This window comes from Pseudochaenichthys georgianus, unplaced genomic scaffold (genome assembly GCF_902827115.2).
Source record: "Pseudochaenichthys georgianus unplaced genomic scaffold, fPseGeo1.2 scaffold_591_arrow_ctg1, whole genome shotgun sequence".
NCBI classification, from domain to species: Eukaryota; Metazoa; Chordata; class Actinopteri; order Perciformes; family Channichthyidae; genus Pseudochaenichthys; species Pseudochaenichthys georgianus.
In genome coordinates, this window is record NW_027263150.1 from 92,501 (window position 1) to 116,495 (window position 23,995).

The 23,995-nt window shown below is 43.1% G+C and overlaps 1 protein-coding gene across 1 annotated transcript in view; it reads left to right on the forward strand.

Moving 5' to 3' along the window:
* The window catches only part of LOC117443350 (zinc finger matrin-type protein 4-like), a gene marked incomplete at its 3' end in the record, with an annotated part of 117,698 nt that overhangs the window by 85,143 nt on the left and 8,560 nt on the right, over positions 1 to 23,995 (forward strand). The window lies entirely within an intron of this gene.

The following is a 23,995-nucleotide window of genomic DNA, read 5'->3' on the forward strand; positions in this document are numbered from 1 at the left end:
CATACTGATATACACCTGAACATCAGCAGGAGAGGACTCTTTAAAGTAGAGACACTACATACTGATATACACCTGAACATCAGCAGAAGAGGACTCTTTAAAGTAGAGACACTACATACTGATATACACCTGAACATCAGCAGGAGAGGACTCTTTAAAGTAGAGACACTACATACTGATATACACCTGAACATCAGCAGGAGAGGACTCTTTAAAGTAGAGACACTGCATACTGATATACACCTGAACATCAGCAGGAGAGGACTCTTTAAAGTAGAGACACTACATACTGATATACACCTGAACATCAGCAGGAGAGGACTCTTTAAAGTAGAGACACTACATACTGATATACACCTGAACATCAGCAGGAGAGGACTCTTTAAGTAGAGACACTACATACTGATATACACCTGAACATCAGCTGAAGAGGACTCTTTAAAGTAGAGATACTACATACTGATATACACCTGAACATCAGCAGGAGAGGACTCTTTTAAAGTAGAGACACTACATACTGATATACACCTGAACATCAGCAGGAGAGGACTCTTTAAAGTAGAGACACTACATACTGATATACACCTGAACATCAGCTGAAGAGGACTCTTTAAAGTAGAGATACTACATACTGATATACACCTGAACATGAACAGAATAGGGCAGCTTTAAGCCATGGTTAGCATGTTAGCATGCTGACGTTAGAATTTATCTCGAAGCATAGCTGCTCGTATATGTAAAGCCGTTGGTCTTTTTAAACTTTGAATGACAGTGTCCCGTGGGCCTTTAGGGGCTGACGCTCTGAACCTGAACAACCGTATCTCCAGCTGGCCTTCCCTCCGGGGCTTTTTTCCCAAACCCTCCCCCATTCCTGTCTTTTTTCTGTTGCCTTTCAATAGAACAATTCTGTAACATATATTTTTTATTTCAACAAAGCGTGCCACAACCTACACAAGCTTACCTGCAAAAGCCTTTCTTCTTATTTAACTTACATATACGGTCCTTCACCCTCCTACACGGGTCCTTTTATCATTACATTCTGTATATAACTCTTCTCTGGGTTGGCTGGTCGACTGCTACTGAATCTGATTTGGATAGTATTGCAACACGAGTCATAATAATCGGGATTGGTTATTAGTTTCTAAATCCTGCAGCCCTAATCTGACCGAAGCACCGTCCTCCCACATTGTTCCGTCTCCGTTTTTAATTGTGTATGCGTATGTGATTAGTTTTGTCTCAATCATGTTTTACCGCACCTTGAAATGTGGACATGTCGTCATCAGCAGGCTATCACGTGGTTTCTGAAAATAACTGAGTGAGACGAGACCGAGACCGGCGGATGGTTTGTCTCAAAACTCTGTGCGTGTAAAAAAACAAAAAAGCAGAGATTTGAGATCCAGATTGTTGGTCGACAAATACAAAATGGATTCACAAATGCCTGATCGAAAAGTTGTCAATGTTAGAGAGGGATTCACACATGCCTTTTGTTTATTTGTAAAAAAAATCTTTTGGAGATTCAAGGCTTTTGTCGTCATGTGTACACAGTGTCACATGCTCCTCCAACAGAGCAACACAATACAACCGATTAAATAGTGCAAGTAAATACAAATAAAATAGAATAGAAATAATGCAATAAGAGTCTATATACAAGTAATTGGAATATGATACATAATCAGATAAATAATGAATGCATTTGTGGAAGGTGTTTTACATTTACAAATCACACATTCCCACACAAATTATTTGTATGTTTCAAATATGTTGATTGAGAAGAAGCATACAAGTGTAAGCAATAGTGCATACTTCTTTGGGGTGGAAATCATGCTTCCCTTTTTCAACATAAAAGACAAACATAACAGCCAACAAGAAATAATAAAGAAAACACATAGCATGGCAGGAATACCATGATTAATGGCATACATAGTCAAAGTGGGAAAGAACATACAACATAGTATATACAAATAAATAAACTTAAAGGGTGCAGATAAGACTCATTTCCACACAAATTATTTTTATGTTCACACAAATATTATTGAGACAAATGTAACCCCATGTCACAGTGGATCTGCGTTGGCTCTGCAGTCCTCAGGCAGCTGGTAACAAAATAAAAAGTGCACATAGGCGTGATGGGAGTGCACTTAAAGCACACAGATGTGATGCGACCAACGCTGTGCTTATAAGGTGGCAGCGGCTAAAAATACACTCAGCAGCACCGCCTCCAGAGAGCATGGAGGGGTGGGGGGGGGGGGTAGCACGGCCTTGCATGGCCCGGCTCTGGACCTGGGTGAGCTGATGTCATGTGACAACTGTACAGGCTGCTGGTCATATAGTGTTCGGGGAAAAACCTGCAGCGAGGTGCTGTCAGCCAGTCGTTTCCCCCGGGCTAGGTGGTAGTCACATCGTGTTAGAAAAATATCACTCCTCACCAGCTTGAGTTTCAATAATCAGGATACATTTATTTTATCCTCCCCAGAATGGAAGTAGTCATCACATACAGAGCATGCTATATATCAACATTCTGAGTTTTTCTCAAAATTCTGATTTTTTTTTTCTCAAAATCCTCAAAATTCTGACTTTCTCCCAAATTCTGTTTTATCCCAAAATTCTGACTTTCTCCCAAAATTCTGTTTTTATCCCAAAATTCTGACTTTCTCCCAAAATTCTGACTTTCTCTCTCCAAAGTCTGACTTTCTCTCACAATTTTCTCTCCAAATTCTGACTTTCTCTCGCAAATCTGACTTTCTCTGCAAATTCTGACTTTCTCTCCAAATTCTGACTTTCTCTCCAAATTCTGACTTTCTTCTTCAAATTCTGACTTTCTCTCCAAATTCTGACTTTTCTCTCCAAATTCTGACTTTCTCTCCAAATTCTGACTTTTCTCTGCAAATTCTGACTTTCCTCTCCAATTCTGACTTTCTCTCCAAATTCTGACTTTCTCTCCAAATTCTGACCTTTCTAGGAAGCAGTATTCAATGTTACTTCAGATTAGCTCCACGTCAGAAATGAGCAGGCTTGATGTCTCTCTCCATAGAGGCTGAATCATCATGTTCATCACATAGCTATCATCTGCCTCAAGCAGTCCTGATGCTCTTCCAGGTCATCATGTTCACAGCTACAGTTGGGGATACCTCTGTTAATCATGTTACTCTCATGTTGGAAAGGCCAACAACATCTCTCAAAGCTCACTTATCTAACTTTCAAACTCTGATCAACAACCCTCTAATCCCTCACTTTACTCACACTTGGATTACTGTTTATGTTTTAGTTTCCTTTGAACTGTTTCTGTTCTGATTTTATGTAAAGCGTCTTTGAGCATTAGGAACAGCGCTTTAACAATCTAAGGTATTATTATTAAAATAGCATCTGTTGGATTTTGGCTTTTGGTGCCATTTGGTGAAGATTTGAGCTATTATGCAGGATGTTCTCTTGGCGGATATTAAGATATGCAGAAGCTGCTGTCATAGTATGTTCAGAAAATCCAATCTAGGAGACAATGAGCAATGAATAAACATAAACCTGTATGGCAGCTGAAGTCTGCTTCCATTGAGACGTTTCTGGCGTGTTATTATATCCATTTAAACATTGTTATGCACGTTTCAGATTTGGATAGCTCTATGGGGATTGCAGCTAAACGTCCTACATCTGCATACAAGTTTGACTCGAAGCAGAAAGGCGTATGTGGAGAGAGAAATGCATTTGTGACCTTGTGTTTTTTCCATGTAGTGACAGGAATGAGTGCATTAATGGATGAGTTGGAGGACAGAGAAGTTATCGAACTAGTTTTATAACAAAAGTTGTTTCAGACAGTCCCGATGTTTCCACGTTATCTCATGATGAACGGAACAGCTTTTCGATTGTTTTGACTGGTTTGTGAATGATTACAGATACACCTTTCACTGAACATTTATGATTTACTTTTACATTTTGGTCGATATTTAGGGACATCATTTTAACAAAGAAGGCGCAGGTTTGATTTTTGATTTAGTCTATTTGTTGTTACACATGCGTACGTTGGATGAATTGCTCTCCAGTAAAGCCCATGTCACACTGTCCCGAAATGTACACCCGATGGACACACACATTTCAATTTCGGGACAGTGTGACAGGGGCTTAAAGGGAAAGGACCCAATGTCAAAGCAACGTTTTAACAGTGAGCCTTTGTCTTTATTTCTATTGGTTATGTTGAATAGTCCGCCTGTTTACCTTATGTAGCATCAACCTTTTCCCTACTTCCAGTTCAAATCGCGTATGTGTTAGTTCATCAGGTTCAGCACTGTATTGTAAACGGCGAGTTTTATCGAGAACATTCTCAGCTAAAGTGATGGGATGGTTTTTACAGCATCCTCTGTTAGTGACTGCAGGATGACTTATGACATAAGAGTCTCAAATAAATCTGAAGTTGGAGATTTTCTGAAAAAATCTGAATTGTGGGGGGGATATCTGAATTTAGGGTTAAAGAGTGAGTATTTGAGATTTTGATAAAAAAAAGTGAGATTTTTTTAGATGTTTATAAAAAAAGTCGTAATTTCGAGATTTGGAGAAAAAAAAGTCAGTATTTTGAGATTTTCTGAAAAAAAGTCAGATTTCAGTTTTTCAAGGTTTTTATTTCAGAAATGTATTGTCCGCCAGACGTTGTTGTTTCTAACAAAGGATTACAGGAAAGTGTATAGTTTTTAACATTTATTATTTAACTTTAATCTTTTTTTTTTTGGGAAACAAGTCAAACTTTTATTTTGAAGGCCCGATTTCCAAACGCTGTGCAAGCAGTCGGCGTTGGACAGGAAGTACCGGAGACCATACACGGGTCTGAAAACTTCTGTCACGTGTGATCATCTTCTCAATAAAACATCTTTGCTGATGTTTTTCGAGTCTTCTGGCCAATCAGAATCAAGATTGTGGCCAGAAGTCCCCACGGAGAATAACTTTGCGGTAGAACTCTTCTTTATACATCCATGGGTACAACTTCAGATAACAATGAACACAAAATGAAATATGACCCCCCGGTTTGATGACTGACAGGTCACAGAACAATGGGGGCTATCTACCCTTACCCACAATTTAAAGTACTTCACACAGACTCTCTCCTCTTCTCTCTTCTCTCTGTGAGGAGCAGCAAGCTATCAGAACTAAGTGGAAAAACAAACAATGGCATCAAATATTATTAATATGTCGGGTAGTAGTAATATATATATTTATTTTCTTCTCAGAGTGTACCAGAATGTGAAGTGTATATGTTAGTATTTAAAAAAAATACATTACTGAAATTAAAGAAACTGAAATCTGACTTTTTTTCAGAAAATCTTAAAATTCAGAATCTTTTCAAAAAATCTCATAATACTGACTTTTTTTCTCAAAATCTCGAAATTCTCACTTTTTTTTTAATCAAAATCTCAAAATATTGACTCTTTACCCCAAATTCAGATATCCCCCCCAAAATTCAGATTTTTCTGAACTGGAAGTAGGGAAAAGGTTGATGCTACATAAGGTAAACAGGCGACTATTCGACATAACCAATAGAAATAAAGACAAGGTTCACTGTTAAATGTTGCTTTGACATTGGGTCCTTTCCTTTACTGGAGAGCAAATTTCATTTCATTTCATTTCAAACCTTTATTTATTCAGATTCGTCCCATTGAGATCATAGATCTCTTTTCAAGGGAGACCTGCAGCATATAGATTCCACATGAAACATAAAACAATAAAGGACATTATACATTATATTTACAGGATACATAGTTATAGACATTTACAAGTGCCCATTGTATCAGCAAGCATTTCATTTAGCCTAGCTTTAAAAACATGCAGAGGAATCAGATTGCTCAGTTTCAATTCTTGCTGAAGATTGTTCCAAGCAAGTGGAGCTGCACACATAAAAGCTGTCTTACCTAAGACAGTCCTTGCTCTTGGCACATCTAACAAGACTACATCATGTGACCTCAGACAATAGCTGCTTGCAACTCTCTGTGTGATCAGAGAGCAGATATAATACGGGAGTTTACCAAACAAAGCTTTATAGATAAACGTGTACCAATGACTGAGCCTCCGTACAGAGAGTGATGGTAAACCTGCCTTGGCATACAGGGTACAGTGATGTGTAAGCGCTTGAAAACCAATGATAGATACATTTACACATTTCCCTACATGTAAGGAGGAGACATTTTTGGCAGTACAACCACAAACCCAACATAATATATACAATACAATACATACATCTTATTTACTGCTCTTTCTAAAAGGTAGGAATAAACCTGGCATGTAGTCGGCAGTTGAATTTAAACCCGGGGAGTTTAAAGTGTGCGTGAGGCAACGCTGTTAATCAAGAACGCAGCACTCCACTTTCGCACATCTGCTCCCGGGGAACATCTCTGGGATTTCTATTCCTCCGTTTGTTGTGTGAAAGCTTTGCCGAAGACAGCCATTAAAACACCAGGCAGTCGCTCTGATGGTCCTTTAGAGGCTTTGTCCGGCCCACTGCAATGTGGAAACCTTCAGGAGCAGGTTAGGGATAGAGACAGAGTGGGAAGGAACCAAGTACATTTACTCACGCACTGAACTGAAAGTACCATTTGGAGATACTCCTGAGCAGTTCAAAAGCTGAAGATAATGTCATTCTTTTTTAGGAAAATTGGATCCTAGACATAATTTTGACTTGATGATATTACTGCCAGGGAATCACCAATGTTTTGGGGATTGTCCAATCATAAATGCATGCTTAGATATTTCAGTATAATAATACATTGGATTTATATAGCTCTTTTCCTAATGCTGAAAGACGCGTTACAGAAAATCAGTATGTCATCCATTGAGATGGCAAAAGTACTCACATCCTTCACTCAAGTAGAAGTACAGATACTCGTGTTTAATCGCTGAATAGTGCCGATCATTTCGAACATCTCCTTTGGTGAGGTTTTGGGATAAATAAGGGTGCTGAAGTCGCTTCTGTTTCAGAGGATGATGGGAATAGACAGACTAGACTCGAGCCGAGTTTCCATTGGTCCCTGTTCTTTAGAGAAGACCAGGAAGTGATGGATACCGGATCGTGTTCAAATCAATAGGCACGCAATGAACTCTAAAGAATAATGATCACGCCACCAAACACACATTCAGACTAAAGGAACCAGCTGTTTGGGAAATGAGAGAAGTAGAAACTACAGGTATTTGAGTTCAACATGTGAGAAGTAGAAAGTACAGGTATTTGTGTTCAACATGTAAGAAGTAGAAAGTACAGGTATTTGTGTTCCAACATGTAAGAGTAGAAAGTACAGGATATTTGAGTTCAACATGTAAGAAGTAGAAAGTACAGGTATTTGAGTTCCACATGGTGAGAAGTAGAAAGTACAGGTATTTGTGTTCAACATGTAAGAAGTAGAAAGTAGCAGGTATTTGAGTTCAACAGTAAGAAGTAGAAAGTACAGGTATTTGAGTTCAACATGTGAGAAGTAAGAAGTACAGGTATTTGAGTTCAACATGTAGAAGTAGAAAGTACAGGTATTTGAGTTCAACATGTGAAGTAGAAAGTACAGGTATTTGAGTTCAAAGTGAAGTAGAAAGTACAGGTATTTGGTTCAACATGTAAGAAGTAGAAAGTACAGGTATTTGAGTTCAACATGTAAGAAGTAGAAAGTACAGGTATTTGGTTCAACATGTAAAAGTAGAAAGTACAGGTATTTGAGTTCAACATGTAAGAAGTAGAAAGTACAGGTATTTGAGTTCAACATGTAGAAGTAGAAAGTACAGGTATTTGTTTCAACATGTGAAAGTAGAAAGTACAGGTATTTGAGTTCAACATGTAAGAAGTAGAAAGTACAGGTATTTGAGTTCAACATGTAAGAAGTAGAAAGTACAGGTATTTGGGTTCAACATGTAAGAAGTAGAAAGTACAGGTATTTGGGTTCAACATGTAAGAGTAGAAAGTACAGGTATTTGGTTCAACATGTGAAGTCAAAGTAAAAAGTCGTCAGAAAAAAGTAGTGGAGTAAAGTACTGATACCAGAAAATGTACTGAAGTACAGTAACAAAGTATTTGTACTCCATTACTTCCCACCTCTGGCTATGATGCTAACGTAGCTAAAAAAGCATGAATTGGCCGATTGAAGCTGGGCCATTCTCATCTTTACCTATTGTGGATTATACCTACACATGTTTTACATGTCATACCTAACTCTTGCGCTGTGGCTGGACCATCTCAGCAGGTCTGTCCTATACCTTCGATGTCGCTTTGACATTGGGTCCATTCCTTTACAGGAGAACAATTTGTATGTATAATATATATATATCTATATATATATATATTCCTTTGAAATGAAACATCAGCGTTACCTAGATTCTATTACACAGTTCTCTAGATTTAAAGAGTGATGGAAACATTTGTGAATTACAGCCGGTCCGTCGTATACATTCGATGGATTCATGCAGCAGTCTCGCATTTTCGAAAAGTCTATCAGGGCGGAGGTAACACCCATTTTCTGACGTCATTTGGGGGGATCTGACGTCCTCCTCAACAACGCTCTGCTAGCGGAAAAGAGCAGACTGCAGAATGCTCGAATGCATGTTAGCATGCTTACGTTCCCTCCTAACTAGGGGAAGTAACAAAACACCAAAATAACCGGGCGAGAGAAAAAGGAGAGGAAACTGAATGCTGAAGCCGCAAGTGATGTTGTAATGGACAAAAGAAAAAAGGGCTCACCAGCCACTTGCAAAGCAACTAAAATAAACACGAAAAGGTCAACTGGAGCACATCTAACAATTCACAAGGACACAGGCCTCACACAGAGACATGGATGCACACATGCAGCCAGAGGGGAAGGGGAGGACCTCTGCAGCCTTCCTCAGGTCCTTTATGGAGGCCCTGATTGAGGATGTTGTTTGGAAAACTTGATCCTAAACCAAAGAATTAGACAGAATTACTTACTGACTTCAGGACATTACTGTTGGGGAGTCAACACTGTTATTGGGATTTGTCCACTGGGGATCATAACTGTATTGCTTAGATATGTCAGTGTGTCATCCATTGAGCTATTGATGCTAACGTGGCTAAAATGGGATAATTCCCAGATGATACATCTTTTTACATTGTCCTCACATGTTCTAAATATAAACAGTGTTATCGGTGCTGCGTGCTAATCAATTACACATGTAAGGACTCTGCCAGGCAAGGTGGTAACTCCCATTAAATAAATGTTGTGTGTACAGTTGAATGGCTGGTTGGCCTGTCTGTTTATTTCTCTGCCAGTCGCATTAAATCAGCCCTTTAGCGTGGCCACCATCTAATGGAGAGGCTGCAGAAGACACAGGTGTCCCGCGCTGCCTTGACTGAACAAGAAGTGACTGCAGTCTTATGCTTCGTTGCTCAACCTCTCCCGGAGCAATATCCAACAGATTGCACACTTGGCATGCACAGACTTACAGCAAGTACACATTTCTTACAGCCCGCATGCACAGTAAATCTGAGGGATGCCGAGTGAACACCAAGGACAGAGAAAAGGCCTTCGGGGAGTTTGAGTTCACGGTGGGATCGCATGAGATCTACAACTCTGTTCACATGTGAGTTTCAGCTTAAAATATGGATGATCTTTAAAGTAATGTAACACATGCTCAGAGCGCCATTTATAATTGTGAGAACATGTGGAAACTTCAAAACAATTCAAACATTTTATATCACAAAAGTGCCATTACAGTAAAGTCAGGGGCTTTAGTTAGTCCAACAAAGCATGTCACACAGAGGATGTATTGTGATGCAGGGCGTTTCCTGCTGACATCAGAACCACCTGCTACTAGCAAGACATGACATTGCCATAGGGCTTAGCTGTATTCTGCATTTATTGCTAATATGTTTAGCATGCTTAGATGCCAAACTATGGTTGGTAAAATTATAATCGTTATACCTTTTAATATTCTACATTCATTGGCTTTCACATTAGGCGTTTTCAAAGAAGTTGGAGAGGATGACTAAAGAATCAGGTTTGGAACAAAGAGGTGTTCAAATCTGCTCCAAAAATGCATCCAGTAGCCACCAGTTTTTACTATAATAATAATAACATTAATAATAATAATACATCGGATTTGTATAGCGCTTTTTCTTAATGCTCTAACACGCTTTACATACAATCAGAACAGAAGCAATGCAAATAAAACAAAGAGGGAATGAGTCCCCAGACCCTTACATGAGTCAGCATTTTACCACTTTCCTGTCCCCTTATCTGGAAGTCAAACGTGTTGTGTTAGCATGCTAATGAGTTCATGTTAGCATGCTAAAGTGCTAAACTATGGTTGGTAACATGGTCTTCTTTATACCTATTCATATTCTGCATTCATCGGCTTTCACATTAGACCTTTTCAGAAGATGAGGAGAGGATGAAAGACCAAAGCAAGTGGAAAATATAATCCCTTCTTAGCATCAGAATATTGTAACTGTTAGCATTGTTAGCATAATGACGTTTAGCTCAGGTTATTGCTGCTTCTCCTGTTCAGTGAATTGTGTTCAGAGTAAACAAGGTGGCCTATATGCAGTGGACTATAGGGAATACAGAACTGCAACTTAACTGAAAGTAAACTAAATGTATGACATGACATAAACACGTTAAATTAGTGCAGAGCCACGCCATCCAGTATTCGGCCATAATGTATGTGCAGCATGTGCATATTAGCATATTTGCATTGCCACTTGTTCATCTGAGTTAAACAGCAGATGGAGACATACTGCACTGTCTGGCTCAGGCATAGAGTCTTTAGAACTGTGTGTGTGTGTATAAACGAATAATTATAAATCTGGAAGCATTATTAATATACTGATCAAATAAAGTCCAACACATCCAACAATACATCTTTAAATGAGGTCTTTACTAGGCTAATCTTCAATCTCACTTTTTGTGTGCATATCATGTCAAATGTATCTCTAAGCCAGTGTTTCTCAAACTTCTTCATACCAAGGACCACTTAACCAATAAAAAAACACTCGCGGACCACCTAACTCCACAAATATAAAAAAACACATGGTTTTTCTAGAACAGATTACAAATCGCCTGAAAATGGTACAAACAGGTGGCAACATGTGTGACGAAGGTGAAACTTAAGCTCACTCCATTGCGGAGATATTCCCGCGAGAGTGCGGAAACTTACATTTATTTATTTATTTCAAATTTGAAATGTTACCAATATACTCACGGACCACTAGGGGGCGCTCACGGACCACCAGTGGTCCGCGGACCACACTTTGAGAAGCACTGCTCTAAGCTCTTAAATGTATTGTATGTTCGCTTCCATGCATCATTTGTATTGTTTAACTGTTAAAATCCCTTTAAGGCTTAAGCACATGCAGATACCCCCCCCACCTCTCAATCAACTTCCTCTTGACTGCCTTTTTATTTTGTACTTACTTGTTTGCCTGTCCTTGTTTGTCTCCCCTCCCTCATACTGTAAAGCGTCTTTGAGTTGTGAAAAGCGCTATATAAATAAAATGCATTATTATTATTAGATACATGCCAACAGCTTCTAGTACACAAAGCTGAGTAAACATGAATCACCTCACAGTGTTAGATCGCGCATCAAGAGTTTCGTGAAGTGTCGATCTTCTGCTGTTGGAGGGATTAACGGAGTAGAGGATGATGCCTGCTGACTGTATTTTGCAGCGTCCTTTCACTGCTGAACCTCGACTCGTTTGAAATGTCCTCTGAGCTTCTTTGCGATGGACTTGAGTTGCTGCTCTGACACGGAGGTGGGCCATTATCCCCGCTGTGATTTAGGGAAAAAACCTCACCTTTCAGAAAGCAGAGTGAAGGCAGGAGCCCGGAGACACGTTACAGCGCAGAGGGTAATGAATTATTTGACAAAGGAGCCACTAAAAGGGAGTTAAACAATGGCTATAGAGGAACGTTATTTCCAGCCACGGGAAGGTGTGATGGATCAGACAATGTTGTACCTCCTAGATTAGACTGCAGCTGCAGGAGATCCTCACACCATGAGGGGGTGTTTCTCATTTCCCTTGTGTTATGTTGTATTAATATGCCACATTCATTGGCTTTCACAGTGGGCCTTTTCAAAAGAGGAGAAGAGGATTAGTTCAGTTCAAATCTGCTGCAAAGATCCTTCAGAAAAAGCTATTTAACTTTCAAAATGTATACCCGGGAGCCACAAGATTTATCTAGAGTTGGTGCTGAATTTAGAACTAAAACCAAGAAATTAGTTAATATGTTCTACTTCTGGATTGTTTTTCTCTACGTTTTTTGGTTGGTATTCTGAAATAATGTTTGTTGCTTGCAACATTAGCCTCCTTTAGCTTAGCGGTGGTGAAGTGAAGTCATGTGACCGTGCTGTAGTTCCTTTATAGCCCAACATTAGCCACCTTTAGCTTAGCGGTGGTGACGTGAGGTCATGTGACCGTGCTGTAGTTCCTGTATAGCCCAACACTAGCCACCTTTAGCTTAGCGGTGGTGATGTGAAGTCATGTGACCGCGCTGTAGTTCCTTTATAGCCCAACATTAGCCTCCTTTAGCTTAGCGGTGGTGACGTGAAGTCATGTGACCGTGCTGTAGTCCCTTTATAGCCCAACATTAGCCACCTTTAGCTTAGCGGTGGTGATGTGAAGTCATGTGACCGCGCTGTAGTTCCTTTATAGCCCAACATTAGCCACCTTTAGCTTAGCGGTGGTGATGTGAAGTCATGTGACCGCGCTGTAGTTCCTTTATAGCCCAACATTAGCCACCTTTAGCTTAGCGGTGGTGACGTGAAGTCATGTGACCGTGCTGTAGTCCCTTTATAGCCCAACATTAGCCACCTTTAGCTTAGCGGTGGTGATGTGAAGTCATGTGACCGCGCTGTAGTTCCTTTATAGCCCAACATTAGCCTCCTTTAGCTTAGCGGTGGTGACGTGAAGTCATGTGACCGTGCTGTAGTCCCTTTATAGCCCAACATTAGCCTCCTGTAGCTTAGCGGTGGTGACGTGAAGTCATGTGACCGTGCTGTAGTTCCTTTATAGCCCACATTAGCCACATGTAGCTTAGCGGTGGTGACGTGAAGTCATGTGACCGTGCTGTAGTTCCTTTATAGCCCACATTAGCCTCCTTTAGCTTAGCGGTGGTGACGTGAAGTCATGTGACCGTGCTCTAATTCCTTTATAGCCCAACATTAGCCGCCTTTAGCTTACATATTATATTCTTAGCAAGCTCTTGCGGGGCCACAGAAAATGAAGTCACGGGCCGGATTTTGCCCCCAGCCTTGAGTTTGACACCCCTGCCTTAGTGTGTCTCACCGGGAGAGGCGGTGTTAGCTCTTTACGGACTGCCAACGTAACACAATATATTTAACAGTGGCTTATTTTTAACACCAGTATAGTGAAATGTTCATAATATACTGAAAGAGGTGGATAACATGTTAAACACTGGAGCAATTCAAGCTGTTCACTCAACTTCTGTAAGTTAAGCAGCCAAGATGGCGGTCGTTGATTTTGAGCATTTCAAACTGTTTCACCATCCAGTACTCAAAGTCCATTTTGCCATACTCGGCACTGGGATGTAATGCAAAGTTGGAGATGGACAATGAGTGATCTTCCATAGTAGGCCATGTTTAATAGTTTTCCAGCTTGGTGAATGCAACACGTTCTCTTAGGACCTGAGTCCACATTGCTCCTTTTTCTGAGTGCTCTGCCATTGTTTTACGGGCGTTCTGAGCACTTCTGGTTAAAGGTATTTCAACCAGCAGTGGTGACGTCCGTCTAGGAAGTGGAGAAGACGCTTGTTTTTGAGCGTGTCTTTCACATGGAAACTATCCAGACTGCAAATTAAGCATCGGCCTTTGGACACGGTTCCAGACAGTGTTGTACTTACAGTATAGCTCCGTATCGTCCTCCTCACTCTACGGCTTTAAGACTGAGTAGCTCATTGTAACAGAGTGAGAGCAAGCAATGCGATGTCAAGATTAGGGCAGCACGATAAACCGAAAATCTATCGTTATTCGATTCAAATTCAAAGGTTTTATTGTCATATGCACATAAGCTACAGTGTAGAAATGGCAATGATATTCTTCTGACCCGAGTTATATCAACATTTACGATATATCGCAAAGACTTCTGGAAATTAGATAAATGTTAGTCTTCTTCATGTGCCAGGCCAATTAATGAAGCCCTTTTGCTCCAGATGCCTATGTATATGTCACACTATTGGCTGAAGGGTAAAGCTGATGGATTTGAGAAGACATATCGCAGGATTTACTGATATCGTGCCGCCTTAGTGAAGATATCATAGACCAAAAGATAAAAGCGATGGGATTGTTTCTGTTTTGGGTGAAACGCTAAGAGAAGGCAGAAAACGGTTCTTGCACAAACAGACATTCAGAGTGATGTGAAAAGCCTCTTTTACTATCAGTAGCCTCGTGACACATTCTTCATCCCTGTTGGTCCTGCTGCTGTTTGAAGTGAAGGTCAGTGTGTGTGTGTGTGTGTGTGTGTGTGTGTGTGTGTGTGTGTGTGTGTGTGTGTGTGTGTGTGTGTGTGTGTGTGTGTGTGTGTGTGTGTGTGTGTGTGTGTGTGTGTGTGTGTGTGTGTGTGTGTGTGTGTGTGTGTGTGTGTGTGTGTGTGTGTGTGTGTGTTTGTGTTGGCAGTAATAGCCTTCATTGTGCTATGTTAGGATGCTATGTTGGGATCAGGTTAAGGCTGCTCGATTATGGCAAAAATCATAATCTCGATTATTTGGGTCAATAATTGATATCATGATTATTAAAAACGATTATCCATTTACTTTGAAAACATCAATTTATTAGAGAAAAACTATTTGAAAAGTATGTTTTTAACAGCTGATTACCCTGAACTTTAAGTATAACTCAACTGAAAAACCAATAACAAAAAAATAATAATAAAAAAAAGAAAAGTAATAATAATAATACAAAAATAATCGTTTTATTTCGATTACGTTGTTTTCGTAATCGTTGGAAGCCATAATCGTAATTGCGATTAAAATACGATGAATTGAGCAGCCCTAGATCAGGTCTTTTTTTGTATCATCTCTTCACAGGGATACCCTCACTCCGGCTGCCCTAGTTCTCCTGCCTGAGCCTCGGGGGGCCAGTGAGTGTTCCCTGACCTCCATATTTATCCCAGGAATGAAACTGTGCCGAGCCAGGCCGGGTTCAGGCTAACTGCAGCCACATGCTAACACCTGAAGCAGGGCTGCCGAGCCAGGCCGGGTTCAGGCTAACTGCAGCCACATGCTAACACCTGAAGCAGGGCTGCCGAGCCAGGCCGGGTTCAGGCTAACTGCAGCCACATGCTAACACCTGAAGCAGGGCTGCCGAGCCAGGCAGGGTTCAGGCTAACTGCAGCCACATGCTAACACCTGAAGCAGGGCTGCCGAGCCAGGCCGGGTTCAGGCTAACTGCAGCCACATGCTAACACCTGAAGCAGGGCTGCCGAGCCAGGCAGGGTTCAGGCTAACTGCAGCCACATGCTAACACCTAACTGCAGCCACATGCTAACACCTGAAGCAGGGCTGCCGAGCCAGGCCGGGTTCAGGCTAACTGCAGCCACATGCTAACACCTGAAGCAGGGCTGCCGAGCCAGGCCGGGTTCAGGCTAACTGCAGCCACATGCTAACACCTGAAGCAGGGCTGCCGAGCCAGGCCGGGTTCAGGCTAACTGCAGCCACATGCTAACACCTGAAGCAGGGCTGCCGAGCCAGGCCGGGTTCAGGCTAACTGCAGCCACATGCTAACACCTGAAGCAGGGCTGCCGAGCCAGGCCGGGTTCAGGCTAACTGCAGCCACATGCTAACACCTGAAGCAGGGCTGCCGAGCCAGGCCGGGTTCAGGCTAACTGCAGCCACATGCTAACACCTGAAGCAGGGCTGCACGATCTGGAAAAGATAACTCATTATGATTATTTTGTCTGTTACTGCGATTACGTATTGCATTTAAGGGATTGTAATGTCTACCTATGTTATACTTCATTCTGATCTTTAGCCTTCACCAAGTATTGTGATTTGGGTATTTCGCTAGACCATAATCCATATTATTTGGATTAATTCTGCAGCCTTGTTGAAGCGTGTGGACTTGAGAGTCCACAGCTGTTTAGGATAACGATGGTTACGTATTCTAACCATTGTTCTTTAAGTAATACTGGACTCTTTGTGTCACACTCCTCACCAATTACACACACGCCTTCGCCCACTGAATTTGCATAACATAAACGCAGACGGCCAATCAGGACGAGGCAACCCGACTGGTTCATGTGATGGTGTTTATATTTGATCGATTTGCTTTATACTTGTTAGATAGAGACGACATTTACGGTTTTGTTGATTGTTATGTGGGTCTGCCATACATCTTCCCTTTGATGTTTGAGATGATGATGGTGGGTGTGTGTGTGTGTGTACGTGTGTGTGCGTGTGTGTGTGGTGTGTGTGTGTGTGTGTGTGTGTGTGTGTGTGTGTGTGTGTACGTGTGTGTGTGTGTGTGTGTGTGTGTGTGTGTGGTGTGTGTGTGTGTGTGTGTGTGTGTGTGTGTGTACGTGTGTGTGTGTGTGTGTGTGTGTGTGTGTGTGTGTGTGTGTGTGTGTTGTGTGTGTGTGTGTGTACGTGTGTGTGTGTGTGTGTGTGTGTGTGTGTGTGTTGTGTGTGTGTGTGTGTGTGTGTGTGTGTGTGTGTGTGTGTGTGTGTGTTGTGTGTGTGTGTGTGTGTGTGTGTGTGTGTGTGTGTGTGTGTGTGGTTACTATACTTGTGGGGACCTACATCTGTTTACATAGTCACGTGTGGGGACTGGCTTCCCTTATGGGGACAAATTGGAGGTCCCCATAAGGGGAATCATTAATTTTAGGGTGAAGACACTGTGTGTGTGTGTGTGTGTGTGTGTGTGTGTGTGTGTGTGTGTGTGTGTGTGTGTGTGTGTGTGTGTGTGTGTGTGTGTGTGTGTGTGTGTGTGTGTGTGTGTGCGCGCGCCTGCGTGTGCGGATGCTGTAGTATTTGGTGTAGTATTTCTGATGCAGTCACAGTAGAAAACAACAGTCTGGTGCAGGAAGACATCACACTGATGCCATCACACACACACACACACACACACACACACACACACACACACACACACACACACACACACACGTACTGCTACACTCAGAGCACAGCGCTGACAGCAAAGAGAATTTACTGCTTGCAAATCAAAAAGATTATTTAATTATGCCGCACATGAATGGGAGTGAGGCACCCCCTCTTTCTCTGCTGCCTCCATCTGCTGCGGAGAAATGCAACCGTGTATTCTGCCGATGCACGACAGTTATTCCTCACTGTTGGGATGCTGCTCTCAAAAAGAGAAGCACACGTTCAATGCACGGTGTTCTTTCACATGATGCACGTACGGTGGCCCACAGGTGCCAACTGTCTCTGCTGTTGGAAACTTACCTAACATGCTTCATGGTCTTATTTGAACAGTGTGGTCACATGACTCCTTCTGATGTCACTGCAGATCTGCTGTGAGCTAGCTAGCTAACGTAGCTAACGTAGCTAACGTAGCTAACGTAGCTAACGCATCTAACATGGTCATCTCAGATATTCTGACAAACACTTAGTTATGAGACGACTGACTCTGAACAGAGACAGTGGCTCAGCTTTATGATCCTGAGCATCACCAAGCTGTCCCAGCTGTGTGCGTCACTCTTTAGTGTCCCCTGGTCTCCAGCTGTGTGCGTCACTCTTTAGTGTCCTCTGGTCTCCCAGCTGTGTGCGTCACTCTTTAGTGTCCCCTGGTCTCCCAGCTGTGTTCGTCACTCTTTAGTGTCCCTTGGTCTCCCAGCTGTGTGCGTCACTCTTTAGTGTCCCCTGGTCTCCCAGCTGTGTGTGTCACTCTTTAGTGTCCCCTGGTCTCCCAGCTGTGTGCGTCACTCTTTAGTGTCCCTGGTCTCCAGCTGTGTGCGTCACTCTTTAGTGTCCCCTGGTCTCCCAGCTATGTGTGCGTCAATTTTTAGTGTCTCCTGGTCTCCAGCTCTGTGCGTCACTCTTTAGTGTCCCCTGGTCTCCCAGCTGTGTGCGTCACTATTTAGTGTCCCCTGGTCTCCCAGCTGTGTGTGTCACTCTTTAGTGTCCTCTGGTCTCCCAGCTGTGTGCGTCACTCTTTAGTGTCCCCTGGTCTCCAGCTGTGTGCGTCACTCTTTAGTGTCCCTGGTCTCCAGATGTGTGCGTCACTCTTTAGTGTCCCTTGGTCTCACAGCTGTGTGCTTCACTCTTTAGTGTCCCCTGGTCTCCCAGCTGTGTGCGTCACTCTTTAGTGTCCCCTGGTCTCCCAGCTGTGTGCGTCACTCTTTAGTGTCCCCTGGTCTCCAGCTGTGTGCCTCACTCTTTAGTGTCCCCTGGTCTCCCAGCTGTGTGCGTCACTTTTTAGTGTCTCCTGGTCTCCAGCTGTGTGCGTCACTCTTTAGTGTCCCCTGGACTCCCAGCTGTGTGCGTCACTCTTTAGTGTCCACTGGTCTCCCAGCTGTGTGCGTCACTCTTTAGTGTCCCCTGGTCTCCAGCTGTGTGCGTCACTCTTTAGTGTCCACTGGTCTCCCAGCTGTGCGTCACTTTTTAGTGTCTCCTGGTATCCAGCTGTGTGCGTCACTCTTTAGTGTCCCCTGGACTCCCAGCTGTGTGCGTCACTCTTTAGTGTCCACTGGTCTCCCAGCTGTGTGCGTCACTCTTTAGTGTCCCCTGGTCTCCAGCTGTGTGCGTCACTCTTTAGTGTCCCCTGGTCTCCAGCTGTGTATGTCACTCTTTAGTGTCCCCTGGTCTCCCAGCTGTGTGCGTCACTCTTTAGTGTCCCCTGGTCTCCGTTGTGTGCGTCACTCTTTAGTGTCCCCTGGTCTCCAGCTGTGTGCGTCACTCTTTAGTGTCCCCTGGTCTCCAGCTGTGTATGTCACTCTTTAGTGTCCCCTGGTCTCCCAGCTGTGTGCATCACTCTTTAGTGTCCCCTGGTCTCCCAGCTGTGTGCGTCACTCTTTAGTGTCCCCTGATCTCCGTTGTGTGCGTCACTCTTTAGTGTCCCCTGGTCTCCCAGCTGTGTTCGTCACTATTTAGTGTCCCCTGGTCTCCCAGCTGTGTGTGTCACTCTTTAGTGTCCCCTGGTCTCCCAGCTGTGTGCGTCACTCTTTAGTGTCCCCTGGTCTCCAGCTGTGTGCGTCACTCTTTAGTGTCCCTGGTCTCCAGATGTTAGCGTCACTCTTTAGTGTCCCTTGGTCTCACAGCTGTGTGCTTCACTCTTTAGTGTCCCCTGGTCTCCCAGCTGTGTGCGTCACTCTTTAGTGTCCCCTGGTCTCCCAGCTGTGTGCGTCACTCTTTAGTGTCCCCTGGTCTCCCAGCTGTGTGCGTCACTCTTTAGTGTCCCCTGGTCTCCGTTGTGTGCGTCACTCTTTAGTGTCCCCTGGTCTCCCAGCTATGTGCGTCACTCTTTAGTGTCCCCTGGTCTCCCAGATGTGTGCGTCACTCTTTAGTGTCCCCTGGTCTCCAGCTGTGTGCGTCACTCTTTAGTGTCCCCTGGTCTCCAAGATGTGTGCGTCACTCTTTAGTGTCCCGTGGTCTCCCAGCTATGTGCGTCACTCTTTAGTGTCCCCTGATCTCCAGCTGTGTGCGTCACTCTTTAGTGTCCCCTGGTCTCCCAGCTGTGTGCGTCACTCTTTAGTGTCCCGTGGTCTCCCAGCTATGTGCGTCACTCTTTAGTGTCCCCTGATCTCCAGCTGTGTGCGTCACTCTTTAGTGTCCCCTGGTCTCCCAGCTGTGTGCGTCACCCTTTAGTGTCCCGTGGTCTCCCAGCTATGTGCGTCATTCCTTAGTGTCCCCTGGTCTCCCAGATGTGTGCGTCACTCTTTAGTGTCCCCTGGTCTCCCAGCTATGTGCGTCATTATTTAGTGTCCCCTGGTCTCCGTTGTGTGCGTCACTCTTTAGTGTCCCCTGGTCTCCCAGCTATGTGCGTCACTCTTTATTGTCCCCTGGTCTCCCAGATGTGTGCGTCACTCTTTAGTGTCCCGTGGTCTCCCAGCTGTGTGCGTCACTCTTTAGTGTCCCCTGGTCTCCGTTGTGTGCGTCACTCTTTAGTGTCCCCTGGTCTCCCAGCTATGTGCGTCACTCTTTAGTGTCCCGTGGTCTCCCAGCTGTGTGCATCACTCTTTAGTGTCCCCTGGTCTCCGTTGTGTGCGTCACTCTTTAGTGTCCCCTGGTCTCCAGCTGTGTGCGTCACTCTTTAGTGTCCCCTGGTCTCCCAGCTGTGTACGTCACTCTTTAGTGTCCCCTGGTCTCCAGCTGTGTGCGTCACTCTTTAGTGTCCCCTGGTCTCCAAGATGTGTGCGTCACTCTTTAGTGTCCCGTGGTCTCCCAGCTATGTGCGTCACTCTTTAGTGTCCCCTGATCTCCAGCTGTGTGCGTCACTCTTTAGTGTCCCTTGATCTCCAGCTGTGTGCGTCACTCTTTAGTGTCCCCTGGTCTCCCAGCTGTGTGCGTCACTCTTTAGTGTCCCGTGGTCTCCCAGCTATGTGCGTCACTCTTTAGTGTCCCCTGATCTCCAGCTGTGTGCGTCACTCTTTAGTGTCCCCTGGTCTCCCAGCTGTGTGCGTCACTCTTTAGTGTCCCCTGGTCTCCCAGCTGTGTTTTGAGCTTCTTCAGCGTTTTGTTTTTGCAGCGTTTGGTTCCTGCAGCTTTCAGTAGACGCTGCCATGTCTCCTCAAGCTGCTGGATGTCCTCTAAACGCTGCATGTGCTGTCAAGTTGCTGGAGATGTTCCTTCATGTGGAACCCTTGTTTTTATATCGGCATCTTTTCTGAAGCTGCAGCTCGTTTCTCCAGATGGAAGAGTTATTGAACGTTGCAGCGTTGTAGTTTGCATCTTTTGGTCACCGCTACAGAAATCTTTCCAGATCCCTAAAAATAATTTCACATTACTATTTTTACTCCGCTGCACCGCAATCCCTAAATACAGTAACTAACAAAGCGTCTCTCTCGCTGTGATTGTCAATCTAGCAACACACACCTATCCACCGCTTCGTTAATTACATTTCCCTGCAATTAGCTGCTCGTTTATTCAGTTTTAATTAACCATGAACTGATGGAGCCTTCCGTTTCGGAAGCGACGTCTCCGGGTGTATTTCTGTCTCTTCCTGGATTCATATCTGCTCATTACCACGGTGGAAATCTGCAATACAGTCACCGTTAGCAGGAGGAAAAGTGTGTGTGTGTGTGTGTGTGTGTGTGTGTGTGTGTGTGTGTGTGTGTGTGTGTTCAAATATGTCTGTGTGTGAAGGACGAGGCCAAGGGTATAACAGTGGAGTGTGTGAGTGTGTGTGTCAGAATGACTCAGAGTGCAACACTGTTCTTCTGTTATCACACACTGAGGGAGGATGCACTGTGTGTTTTTATTCTCTCTCTCACACACACACACACACACACACACACACACACACACACACACACACACACACACACACACACACACACAGTGTCGATCTGCAGCAGATTACAGCTCACCACAAATAGCATTTTTCAGCAAAGTGTCCCATTTTGAAACTGCAGCACGAGACTGGTTTTACAGCTCTCCGCCCACACCGACGTTGTGCTACGATTGTTTTCCTCTAAAATACATGTAACCACATCGTGTGGGTCTTAATGTGCATTAAGCGTTATCGAGCACCCCGAAAAGCGCTATGTAAATACCATGTGTTATTATTATTATTAGCATATAGTTGTATCAAGAAGATCTGACGGATGTTAACGTGTTATATTTACAAAAAAAACTTCAAATTCAGTCAGACTTTAACTTACAGTGTACCCTCTGTCCTAAGACCCTCGCAGGAACCAAGAAACCCCCCAACTAACATATCACCAAACATATCACCAAGACCTCCTTCTTTCACCTGAAAAACATTTCCCGACTGAAGCCCTCACTCTCAACTGATGACATCAAAAAACTGGTTCATGCACTCGTCTTCTCAAGACTAGACTATTGCAATGCACTCCTCTCCGGTCTCCCAGCCAAATCCATCAACCGCTTGCAACTTGTCCAGAACAGCACAGCCAGAGTTCTCACCGGTACAAAAAGGTCCGCACACATAACCCCCATACTTGCAAAACTACACTGGCTCCCAGTCCACTACAGGATCCAGTTCAAGGTTCTGCTCCTCACCTACAGAGCCCTGAATGGACAAAGCCCAAAATACCTCTGTGACCTCATTCATACCCAGACATCTACCCGCTCTCTCCGCTCCAGCCACGCTCCTCTTCTTTACATCCCCCGCACACCGAGCCTTCTGCTCATTCGCCCCGCGCCTCTGGAACTCCCTCCCAGATCAGCTGAGATCTGCCCCTTCCACCGAGGTCTTCAAAACTGGCCTTAAGACCCTCTTCTTTCGGCAGGCCTTCGAATAAACTTTGAGCACGGTACACCTGGAGTACTGCCATTTTTATCGCTATCTCCGACTTTTATTTTTGTATTTTATTTTTTGATTTCTTATTATTATTACAATTATTTGTCTTTTATTATCTCAAAGCGTATCAGTATCCCTTGTTGTGAAGCACTTCGAGATTTGTCTTGGCAGATGAGAAGCGCTATATGAATTAAATACATTATTATTATTATTATTATTATTATTAACTAATGGGAACAGTATTGGATGGAAGACATGCAATAGATGTCCTATGTGTGGTTTAAAAAAAGATAACATCGAAGACTTACATATAAAAGAAGGATCCAGGAGGATGTCACAAATATTCTAGATGTCACCAAAATCAAATATCTATCAAAACGTTCCTAACCGTCCAGAATGCTTAGTCGCCTCCCATCTCCGACCTACTTTAAGGACTTGGAATAAAAGCGTTGAATTAACCTTCAGCTCCAGATGTGCTTAACACTTTGGAGCAGATGGTTTTGGACAGCATTTTGACATCGTATCACACAGACCACCAAACACCTGCTCAGGGAGACTAACACTCACAGGCCGTGTTCTAAACTGGGAGGAAGTTATTTCATTAAATTAACCCTTTAACTGCTGGACCAAGAAAAAAGCTATGGAAAAATTATTTGTTTGCATTTTTTAATCAAATAAGCACAAACTATTTTTTATGTTTTGACTGACCACAGTTTTGTTTTTACGGGCCTCTACCAAATGGTCGAGCTGGCCTTCTATGGTAGAAGTACATTTTCAACAATCATATACAGTACAGTATTTGTATGCATCCAACTCAAATAAAACACAAACTCAAATACATTTGTTTCTTTTATGGAAAATGAGCAATATATACAACCAGATATATTCATAAAAGATAATACATTACAATTGTAAAAAAAAAAAATGGAAAAAAGTAATAAAGTGTTTTTCATGATATAAAAAAGACTTGCTCATCTTACTGTATATGCTGAATTGGCTTAACAGGAAACGTCTATATCCTGTGTTGGCCTAATTTGCTCATCTGTGTGCAACGTTGGGATGAATGCCATGCATGAAAGGAGCTATATAAATTATTATCACTCTTTCACTCTGAGGCTCATAAGGCAGTCCTAGATGTAGTAATATTACCATGAATCTATTTATTTACCATATTTTTTTGGAAACATCTCTGAAACTCTGAAAAATTCGTATTGCTAGCTTACCATAAAAGGCCAATTCGACCGATTGGTTCAACAGAAAAATTACACCCTTGTTAAAACTTTTTTTTTTTTTGTGCATCAAGTTATCTAATTATGTTCAGTCAGTGCCCTGCCACTAAAATATGTCAAAAAGGACATGTTACCTTACAAGAGTTGACCAAAAAGAGTGATTTCTTCAGCAGTGATTTTTAGCATTGCCAACTTTCTCAGTGGAAGCTAGCTGAAGGGCTTTCTGTTCGAACCACAGTGACATATAGAGGTTGTTTTGTGCATAACATGTCAACCAAAGGGTAGAGCTGGCTGAATCAGATGGAGTTCAATTTATTTAATTTTTTTTAAACAAGATATCAAGACGCAAAATGTGCTCTACCAAATGGTGGTGCTGGCAGTTAAAGGGTTAAAAGACAGCAGCAAAAAGAAAT